Source organism: Anas platyrhynchos, chromosome 2 (assembly GCF_047663525.1).
Source record: "Anas platyrhynchos isolate ZD024472 breed Pekin duck chromosome 2, IASCAAS_PekinDuck_T2T, whole genome shotgun sequence".
NCBI classification, from domain to species: domain Eukaryota; kingdom Metazoa; phylum Chordata; class Aves; order Anseriformes; family Anatidae; genus Anas; species Anas platyrhynchos.
In genome coordinates this window covers 116073600-116084557 of record NC_092588.1, presented here as the reverse complement: position 1 = coordinate 116084557, position 10958 = coordinate 116073600, and positions in this window count along the sequence as shown.

The following is a 10958-nucleotide window of genomic DNA, read 5'->3' as shown; positions in this document are numbered from 1 at the left end:
AGCTGCTAAGGGTAGGGCACGACTTTCTTCGCTCTTGCTCTAACAATTTGGATGCACCCATCGGCAAACCTACCCTCATCAATTCTGCATCTTCCTGAAAATGTACTTTTAAGCACCTTAATTGCATTTCAGAGATAACCCTGCAGGCAAAGTGACAGGACGAGAAACCATATGGAGCAGTTTGGCGGTCGGGCTCTTTGTTTTAAATCAATCAAACATCTGCGGCTAATGTAGCTTTGGGCTGCTCCTCAGGAAACATTAGCCCTATTAGTCTGGGCTGGCAGGAACACAAAATAATATATTTATGGACAAAGCACATGTGCATTACTGCTGGAGAGCAAGCAGAGGAGGAGGAAGAGAAGAACTGTGGTCAGCACTTTGCCTCCTCGGGAGGTCAGCCATGATGCGCACCGAGCAGGTACGTGGGGGTGCTTCTCAGCCCTACGATGCCCACCTCCCTGCCTGATGCACCCTCAGAGCCTGCTACACCAAGACAGGAGGGGAAACACCACCAAAAAGCAGCTGTGCTGCTTCCTTGCTTAAAGGAAACAAGGTGGGATGGCATGGTTGGGTGTGTTGACTCTGCATGGGCAGGAGTGGTTGAGGAGCCCTGAGCCGTGGGGCTGGCCATGGGGTGGTGTCTGGCTCCCCACTGCCTTCCCCACAAGACTGATTTACCCTGCCAAGCACTGCTCATCTCTCACAGGACCATGTAACATATAGTGTCCCCTTTCAAATCTAGACAGCCTCCAGGTGGTTCATATCCCCATATAATATCCACATCAGTAATTTAAGGAAAAGTATGTCATTGGCATGCTTTGATTATGCCAAAACAAAATGCTGTAAACCCTGGATTCATGGAAATACCTGTTAAGAAGAAAACACAATTATTTGGAGTAAGGAGTTGTGTATTTGGTACTCTTAGACAAACCTTAACTCTGCCCCTTAGTGACATTGAAGCAGTCATGTAACTATGATATTTTGACCAATATTTTAGTTTGACAGTAGATGATCCTGTTTTCCAAAAAACAGGATCATCTAGTTAATCCCTTTTTATTTTATTTTCTTATGTTATCAACACCGGATAGACTTGGGGGTTTGGGAATGCCCTAATAGTGACTTTCCAATCGTTACTAATGTTTTATTCCATCTTTGCATCACTTCAGATTGCAATGGCAGATGCATTTAGTATTAGTGCATATGTGTTAGTATGTTGAAAATGTCAGATTTGTACAGCAACTGTGACATGCGAAGGGAATACTACAGTATGAAAGAAATAAATGTCTGAAATATGGAGAATACCAGTCGTACTTAGGTCTCTGGTCTTTCATGACCATGCTCATTTGTGAGCCCTGGCTTTCTTGCAGGGATGCAGAGAACCTGAGCTCCTGGAGCAGGTAACTCGTCCCACCCCACAGACCTGCCTGCTGCCCCTCCAGGTTGTGCCGCTTCACATGTCCCTGTGTCCTCTTCCCACCCACATCCCTCCAAAAGCTGACAAAGCTTTAGTTCTCAACAGTGGGGGAGGAACACACCCACAGACCTTTGAAAGCCCATAAATACCACCTGTGAGAAACACTTTGTCTGTAAGGGAAGGCTGGAGAAAAGTCTACACATTTCTTCTGGTGCATTCATGGGAAGAAAGAAGTCTGAAGTCTGCTGCTAAATTTGTCAAAGGATGTGTTTTTCAAAGTACTTCTAACACAGGCAAATTATCCAATTTATTTGCAAATTATTAGAAAATTCATCCCCTGCTCAACACAGTAAGTGCTGCAATTCTGCCAGAGATCCACTGTACCCATACCAGTCCCTCACTACTTTCTCTAAGCACAGCAAAATACATGTATTGTAGTCACCATCAGCATCCCCATCATGAAAAACACATTGGTTTGGTTTGAACTTGTCCCAGCACCACAAGCCAAGGGTTTCTAGAGGTCCTCCAGGTGATTTGGGAAGAAAATGAGGGTCAGTCTGTCCTGAGGCCTGGGTGAGAGGACAGGGAAATCCCTGCCCACTGAGCTTCCTAATGTCATTGAGGGCCTCCTGGGAGGGTGGGAAGAACAAGCAGGATGTGTTACTGGGAGGGAAACATGCAAAGGCAATACCCGTTTAATATTTATACATTATAAAATATAAACATCAACTCTAACAAAGGGCGAGTTTTTCTTTCATGGTCTGCACTTTGCGGGATCTCCTTTTTTAAGGAAAGGATGTGGGAACTTCTCATTGGTGATGAACACAATTCAGAGCAAGGGCGACAGTCCTTCTCCGTGTCACTGCTTGGCCTCTCCTGACCCCAGTGAGGTGATACTGCAAAAAGGGATTTGGAGATGAGTCGGTGTAACTCCAAGTTTAGTTTGTCCTGTTGCCAGCTGCTTGAAAGACTTCAGTGCTGGACCAGTGTCTGAAATGAAGGGCATGGAAAGATAATTACACAAGTCCTTAACAGTGAGGAGAAACCAAGCCCTTTGGAGTAAACGGCATTGCTTGTTGCTGTTGGAAGGGGAGGTTGTGGTTAATAATAATGTGTGCACCTTAAAACTAGAAGTGGTGAAATGATGGGAAATGTGGTGGCCACACGTACTTTGAAGATAGTTTCATAAAAATCCACTCCATAGATTAGGTGTGGGGCAGACCAGGGGAGGGACACAGTGCTTATGGATAGAGGGGATCCAGCTTTTCCAAATATTGAGCCTGTTTTTGGCCAGTCCTGAATGCAAGGACGACCTCAAGGGGGTGTCCCACCACCTTCAGACCCCGTTGGACAAAAACAGTGGTTTTCTCTCTCACAAGAAAAAAGGATGCACAGGGCCGGTACCAAGTGACCTTTGGCATGCAGCCTTCAGGCTGGGCCCCCTTTAACTCCTGCCCCTTTGTTAGCATTTCATTGACGAGGCTGTGCTTGGGCTGTCTGTGGCAGCCCTTCTCAAACAGGCGGTGAGGAGCCGTGCCCAAATCCTGTGGTGGCTCTCCAGATAAGGTTGCTGATAGTGGCTCTTTGCATCTTCACCCCCACAAAATGGCGGTGCCCCTGCGCGCTTTGCAAAGCCCATTGTCTGGGAGCACAAAGAGCGGCCCTAACCTTCCCCTTTGGTACAGGATCAAATGGCATTTGTTTTCGTTTGCTTTCAGCAGGTTCTGTAATTATTAACCTCTCAAAAGGGCTTAGTGAGTACTGGTGTGCGACCACGGAGCCCCTCGCTCAGGTAAGGAGCTCCTCACGCGCCAGGGCCTTGTTTGCTCCATGGCTCCCCTGCCAGATAAGAGACACCCTGGACAATGGGGACCCACTAATCCTCCTCACACCCCCCTCCCTGCCCCCTGCCCGATGAATTTGACTCGTGGTGCTTTTTGTTTGCCTCTCAGGAGTAATGAGCTCTTTCGTCTTCACTCAGATCCAGGCAGCAGTGATAGGACCCCCGTCTCTCAACAACAGCACGTGCCTTTGGAATAGTGCTGTGGCAGCAGAGAGGAGTATTCCTTTTTAAGCTACCTTTGATTAGGGACACACATTTTCCGAGTGTCGGCCTGCCAGAAATACCGTGTTACACAAGCTCTCCTCACCCAGCCCAGCATCCTCGAGTCTTGTTTTTCCCTCTCAAGGTCATCTTGCTATTATGCAATTGCACAGCCACGGCAGGGACTGAAGGGGTAGAAAGGCAGGGGCTTTTTGAAGCTCTCCCAAGTGTTCAAGACCTTTGGGACCGTCCTCTTAACTACATTCATTTCAAATAATCTCCACGTTTTGCCTCAATTTGGACACTTTTTGGGCAGCCCATATCCAGCGTGGGGCACCCAACCCTGGGTGCCTGCAGGCTGGGGCTGTGCAAGGGGGATGCTGTGCTGCTCCCTGAGCCCACATTCCCCACACACACACTACACAGGGCACTGCTTCTGTCTCAGCCCTTGTGCCAACAGGATACATGCGTAGGGATTAATAGCAGGGCCGAAATGGCGATGGTTTTACAGGGCCCTCCGCTGACTCACAGGGCAGAGCTGAGCCAGAGATGATGAGGGATAGAAATCAGGGCCCTGACGAGCTCCCCCGCCAATTATCTATTTATTCTATGCACCATATTCTTCTCCTGCCTGTTGGCAACGCGGAGGATTCATAAATGATGGTAATAAATGCAAAATGACAGCTAATCTTAATTGACCAAAGCTTCCCTCAAAAGCCTGGGTCTCGTTGGCTGTAATGCGCTCTAAATGTAAAAATGTAAGAGAGGAAATTACTTTGGTGCTTTTACTCGCCTTTAATTGCATGGTGTCCGTGCTGCCAAGCAACAAAATCAAAGAGGACCCCAGTGACGAGGGGGATTTCTCCCCTGGAGCAGGACCCCTGTGGGGATGGGGCACTGGGGGGGCACAGCCCCGGCTGCCTCCAGCCCTCACGGCTCTGCCTCACAGCACCCAGGAGCAGGGAATTAAGGATGGAGCTGTGCCCCGGGGAGATCCTCTCACCACCCTGGGCTCACAGCACAATCAGACCCCAGGGCCCCAAATTTTTTGTTTCTTGAGTGGGTGGCACCCGGGGCAGTGAAGGATGGGGACACGTGAAGGTGAAGGGTGGGGGGCACACGAGGGTGAGAAGGGAAACAGGGAGGGGACAGCAGTGTTTTTGCAGATCCCCCTGCGCTCGTATATCCCCTGCCACCTCCCCGCCTGCTGCACCAGCGGGGCTGGGTTTGCACTGCGGCACTTTCCTTAGAGCATCCCAGAGACTTGAAGCCTCCTCCTCCTCCTCAGTCCTGGCAGCATGACTTGCAGCTTTTCCTAAAACTGGCAGGCAGCCTCGGTGCTTTAAGACGGAAAGAGCATTAACCCCTTCCCACCTTTTCTCCTTCTGTTCCCCCACCCAGAGCATCACCCCTTTGATTCACCTGGGCTCCCGCAGGTAGGGAGGGAAGGGGAGGAAACAAAATTAATAGGATCCTGCCCTGGCAGCCCCATGGCTCAGGGTGATGGGGCGCAGCCTCACGCCGACAGACTCAAGTTTCCTTGGTCTGCGGTCACAGGACAAAATTTTTGACATCTGGTTCCCCAAAAGGGCAGTTATTGAGGGGTTTGGGCCGGTTGGCTAGGGGAGGTGTGAAACAGTGGGGAGAAAAGGTTTGTTCTTCATGTGCTGCAGGGAGGAGATGGAAGCAGATCAAAGGGCTGCAGGCTCTGGAGGTGTATTGGGAAGTTTTGATATTTTCTGGCTCTGCATATGAGCACCCTACAGGAGTTGTGCAGCAGGGATCCTGGGTCCCCTTCCTATTTTGCCTGGGGTTTGCAGCGTGAGCATCTTCAAGAACACCACATTTCTCGGTTAACTCTCAGAAATACATATAAATTGTTTCCCCCTGGAAGCTTTGCAGGTACAACAAGCTTCGGGGCAAAATGCATCGTATTTGCAAACCCACCCATCAGCCCATCTCCCCGTTTTGTACCCGTGGTGGTTGTCTGGGGTGGGGATGAGCCCCTTTCCCTGTCTGGGGGATGCATCGCAGAGAGGTGGTGGGTGAGGAGCAGGAGGGATTGCAGTGGGGAGGCGAGGCCTGAGCCACCGTGCCATGCTTTCAGCTGCTGCTTCTGCAGACGTGAATCCCACTGCCGCGATTCGAAGACTTCGGATTATTGGGAGATAAATTTAGAATAGATCTGAAAAGTAATTGAGAGCCCTAAAAATATCCCTCCATCCAGAGACTGCAAAACCAGGAGGGAGGAGGAAGGAGAAAAAGTGACTGTGGGCTGGGGGGAAAACAGGAACAAGCAATTATCGGGTCTGGCAGCCACAACAGAGAGCAACCCCACAGCCCCGGGGCACGGTGAGCCTAGTCTTTGCCTGTCCCTCCGAGCTGCCCCTGGTCCCCACTGTGACCGCGGAGCCACCAGGAGGGACCGATGGCAGCAGGAGGAGGGGGACATGTGCTGGCACTGCAGATGTTTGCTGAGTGTGAGCTGCGGGGAGAAGATAAATGCCGGCACTGCCTCGCCTCGTGCCGAGCCCTGCTTTCGTAATCTCTGCTTTTTAATATCCTGTTGAGACAGGCTGCCCCTGCGTGAGCACCGGGCGGACCTGCCGAGCTGCCATCGGCACGGCCTCGCCACGGGGATGGGCACTGGGGAAACATTTGTAGGAGCTTCCCGGCCAGCTGCACCCCACAAAACTGCCCACCCCTGCTCTTGGGATCTCCACCGGCTGTCCCTATTCCTCAGGTGGGATGGGCACCCCCAAGGCATCCCTCTCCCGACGAGACCTGATGCAGCAGAGAGGGTGCGACAGGGCACGCAGGATGGATGGGGTGCCCTGGGCATCTCCTGTGGGACTGGCACAGCAAATTCCTTTGAAATACCACCACTGTGATTCTCCCTGGGCACTGCAGTGCTTCCTCCTCGGCAAAAATCCCTGTTCTGGAGGGAGTCAGATGTCTGGCAGCATGTGGGAGTGAGGAGACAGCGAGCGAGAGTCTCTCATTTATTTACAGCAGAGTCCCCGACGATTAACACTCAGGACACGGCGCCTTTTCAGCTTTCCCCTTGAACCACGAATCACGCCCTGCTTCTGTAACACGCTGTTTTTTTGGCAGACGCTTCCTCCCTCGTGCTGTCTGCTGCCGTGCTCCCACCCTCTAGCCAGAGGAGGGACGCAGGGGACAGCCACCCAGCCCGAGCTGGGCAAGGGGACAGGGGAGGCCACCCCTGCCTGTACCATGGGTACCCTGTCACGCCGGTGGGGCTCCCTCGACCCCAGTTAAAAAATTAAAATAAAATATAAAATAAAAAATGAATACTCTTAATTAAGCATATAACTCAGACTCCTTGTTTCTGTCACTTTGGGCACAACCACTTTGGGGAGCACTTTTATTTTGCCCTCCCCTCCTGTGTTGGGGTCACCTTGCCGCAGCTGTGACCCTTCCCTTGGGGGCAGCGGGGTCTGTCCCCACCAGAGCTGCACCAGCCTCACCGAATCCCTCCTCTGTGGCTCTGTCCTAACAGTGACATGCAGTGGCAGCACGCTGCAATGGAGGGTTGAGGTGCCACCGCGCTCTGGAGCAAGTTGGGAGCAACTCGCATTGCTCTTGCTGCCTTCATCCGCCTTCGTGCTACACCCTGCGCCCCACTTCTCCCCAGCTTTGGGGTCTCGACACCTGCCCGTGACACATTCCCAAGCAGGAGGGATGAAATCCCTCCTCTTGGCAGGACACGGTGCCCTGCTTAGCCCCGAAAGCGTGGCTGCAGCCGTGCCCTGCGCACACGATGGCACACAGGGCGCGTGCCTCCGTGCTGCTCACCTGCTGCCAGATCGAGCGGCTGGTGTCTGAGCAGCCCCATTGAAACCCGCAATCAAATTACTGGAACAAAATTGGAAGCCAGACTGGAGCCACTTTCGAAGTTGCCCCTTATTTAATAATTCCGTCGCAGCTATTTTTCCTCTTATCACCATTTATTCTCCTTCTGGGGCCGGTCTGTAATAACACAGGAGGTTCGTTTGCACTTCCCCCCCCCCCCCCCCCCCCCCCCCTCCATCTATTCTTTTTGCGTGGGCTTCATCTCTCCCTGTGAAAAAGCATCAGGGTAAATAAAGCAATGGCACAGGACTACGGAGCTCCAAGCTGATGGCACCGTGCTGTCCCCTCCTTCTCCACAGCCCTCCCCTTCCCATATGAAAGGGGGCATAAAACCCCAAAAATTCCTCTTCCACCTTCATCTTCTGCCAATCCTATAGGCATCCACACCTATAGGGCTGACTTCAGGGGAGTGGGGTCTCAGGGGTGAGGGGACACACGGCCCCAGCTAGGAGCTGGCTTGTGCTCCTGAAGCCGCTGGAAATGGTTTTGTAATCATCTGCCTATTAATTAAAGATGTGACTCGATCCGAGTTCAGATTCATTCACCTGGCTGCATGTTCATCTCTTTCCGGATATTGCCAGGGAGAGAAATAAACGCATCTCCTCACTAACCCTTTAGCATCTAACTCCACACTGGGTTTAAATCCCCTTAGAAAAAATAAAACTACCGTCAGCCTGCAACAGGCAAACGCTGCTGTGTGGTTAAGAGTGGCTGTCCCTTAATTACTGCTGAAATCTGCCAGATTTTTTTTTTTTTTTAAATAAAAACCGGTAAGTTTATGCAACGTTATGGTGATTCTGCCTGCATGTCACACCTGAATTATGTTTTTTTTTCCTATACAAAGTGTAGCCCTTCTATACACAAGTGGCCCTAGTGTGGTCAAACACAGCAGCTTGGCGCCCAGCTCCCTGAGTCCCATCTCCCTCCTGGCAGGCACCAACTGGGGGGAGATGAACCCCAGGTAGCTGCAGGCAGTGATCTCCTTGTCAGAGGGGGCTCTCTGCGTGTGGGATTTGCATCCACTGAGCTCTTCAGCCTCGCTTTTAGATTTGAGCTTTGAGCGAACGCAAATGCCTTTCAACGAAGGTAAAGCAGAAAGGCAGCTGGATATCAGGCAGGTATTAAAACATCACGAAGCCGGGAAGCGATGGTCCCACCTTGCTCCACATACAGCTCTGGTGATTTACACATGAATGAGGGGAATTCAGAAGCACAGGAATAGATCTGCTAATGCAAAACATGAAATATATTCACACCATGGGCCTAGCCTTCACTGCCACCACTTCCACCTCTCTGCTAATTACTACCACAGATTATGTAGATATCAAAAGTATAATTTTCTGTTCAGTGCTATGTTCTTAAACTACGTGGCAAATGTTTCTAGATCTTCTATTTCCATTGAACAAATATTTTACTGAAATATTTCTGAATTTTAGCTGGTGCTGCAGGCCTTCTTATCTCGTTAATGCTCGTTATTGTGTGGCAGTCTTGGCAGGTGCACATAAAAGTGGAGAGAAGGGAGCTTGGAGACAGAAGTAGTAAATGCTAGTCCCGGTGGCCAGAGAGAAAGCTCTGGTGAAGACAAAGATTCATTGTTGTAGGGCGGCAAGGAGGAATTAATTATCTGAGGAGGTACTGCAGCACTTAACTGGATTGCAGATGTTGGCAGCCCAGGGCTTTGCCACCTCCTCGCAGGGGCTCCCACAGCAGCTGCAGGCTCTCTCCTGCTCCAGCTCACCATCTCTCACCCACCTGCCCGCAGGGATGCCAGCCAGCCTCCCCTCCACCTTGTCAGCTCTTTCCAGCGCCGCCTGTGCCCTGGGCACCTTCCCTGGCCATGCCCCTCACATTTTGCCTTCCCCAAAGCCTGAGGTCCCCACCAGTTTTCTTCTGCTCCCATATCACAAAGCACTGCTGCACACATCCATGTCCTCTTCCAAGCTCACCCACCCCACCACCACCTCTCTCCAGTCACCTTTGCTCACCCCTGGACAAGTTCTCACTTGTGTCACCCACAAAATTTCCTAGATGAAGCCTTGAAACTGACCTGCCGTGCTCATAAATAGCAGGACGGGGCTGAGGGTGAACTGGCCCTTGTAAAAGAACCCAATAAAATGACAGATGCTTCGATGAGCCCCAAGGAACTACCCATGTAAATCCTTATCCAACATCTAGAGCAGAAAACGGAGCACACTAAGGCTATCAGCTGGCATTTGGACTAGCAAAATCCCCGCAGTTACTTCTCTTTACTGCTCTATTGAAAGGTGAATAGGGCTTTTCGTATTTTCTACAGCTACCTCCTCTTTTTCCAGTTAATTTTTGAATAAACCTGACTCTGGTGAAGGGAAGTCCCAGGCGTGAATGGCGTACCGAACTCGGAGTTATGCAGAGATGACAGAGAGAAATACCCTGAACACACCCCATACCTCATACCAGTTTGGTCGATGCAGTCTTGTTAAAAGCAAAGGGCTAGAAAAGTGACGTGATAAACAAATAAACCCTTACCCGTTTCATTCTGCTGACATTTATGGGGAAAACGCATCGAGGAGTTGCCATCAGCCCTATGCTTCTGGAGGCTCCTGTTGAAATGAATGTTAGGAAGAGAGGCACTCCTGAATATGCCTGCCCATATACTGATTCCAGGGGGGGTTATTTATATTTCTTAAAACAGAAGCGTTACAAAGATAAGGTTTGAAAAGAAATGCTAGCACAGGTTTAGTCCAGGTGAAACAAGATAATGCCAGCGTTTCTCCAGTTTGAACCCATTTCCCAGCTACAAATCCACGTTCTCCAGTGGCACTTTCCAATCGGGTGCAAACAGGGACTTTCTTGTGTTGGTTGTGAATGTTTTACTATTGAGCCTTATCAATAAATTACTTCTCTGAAAATCAGGTTTTTTAGAACTAAAATCTAATCTGGCAGGGTTCAATAAGTAACGAGATGAACTCAGCCATGCAAACAAAATATCACTAAGTTACTTTAATAAATTTTTATCGCAACAATGTTAGGAAGAGCATGTCCTGGAAACTTAGTTAATCTCGGATTTTTATTAATATTTTGGATTCTTTTTGTTATGCCCTGGCCTCTGACACAAAGCTGTCTTCATTGTGATGCTAGAACAGGACAGATCTTTGGGCGTGCTTACGCCAGTGATTCTTGTCTTATTTGACAGCACTCTAATAAAAATAGCACCACCAGCTGACGGTATTCTCCGCAGAACATTTAAGAAACTGGTCATCGCACTGAATCAGAGTGTCTGGAGAAGCCAAGCTTATTACTAGGCAGTAATTCAATGCTCTAGCTTCCAGGTCTTTTCATCACACGCATCATTCTCTGTTTAGTACCTTTTACAATGCTTGTTGCAGTAACTTTATTAGGTTATGCTGCATACAGTAGGATATTCAGAAATTCCACCTTGACTGTCACAGGGGTATCTAATACTGCCTGGAAGATAACCAACAAACTTTTTCTTTATGTATATGATCAGTGTTTTGAACGTGCAGCCACTGGTACACCAGTACTTACCTCTTCAGTTAAATATAAGAAACCCTAAGAACATCGAGACATTAGAAGAGAAAGCTTTACTATATTTTAAATGTATTTTGGATGGTTCAGCTTAATGCA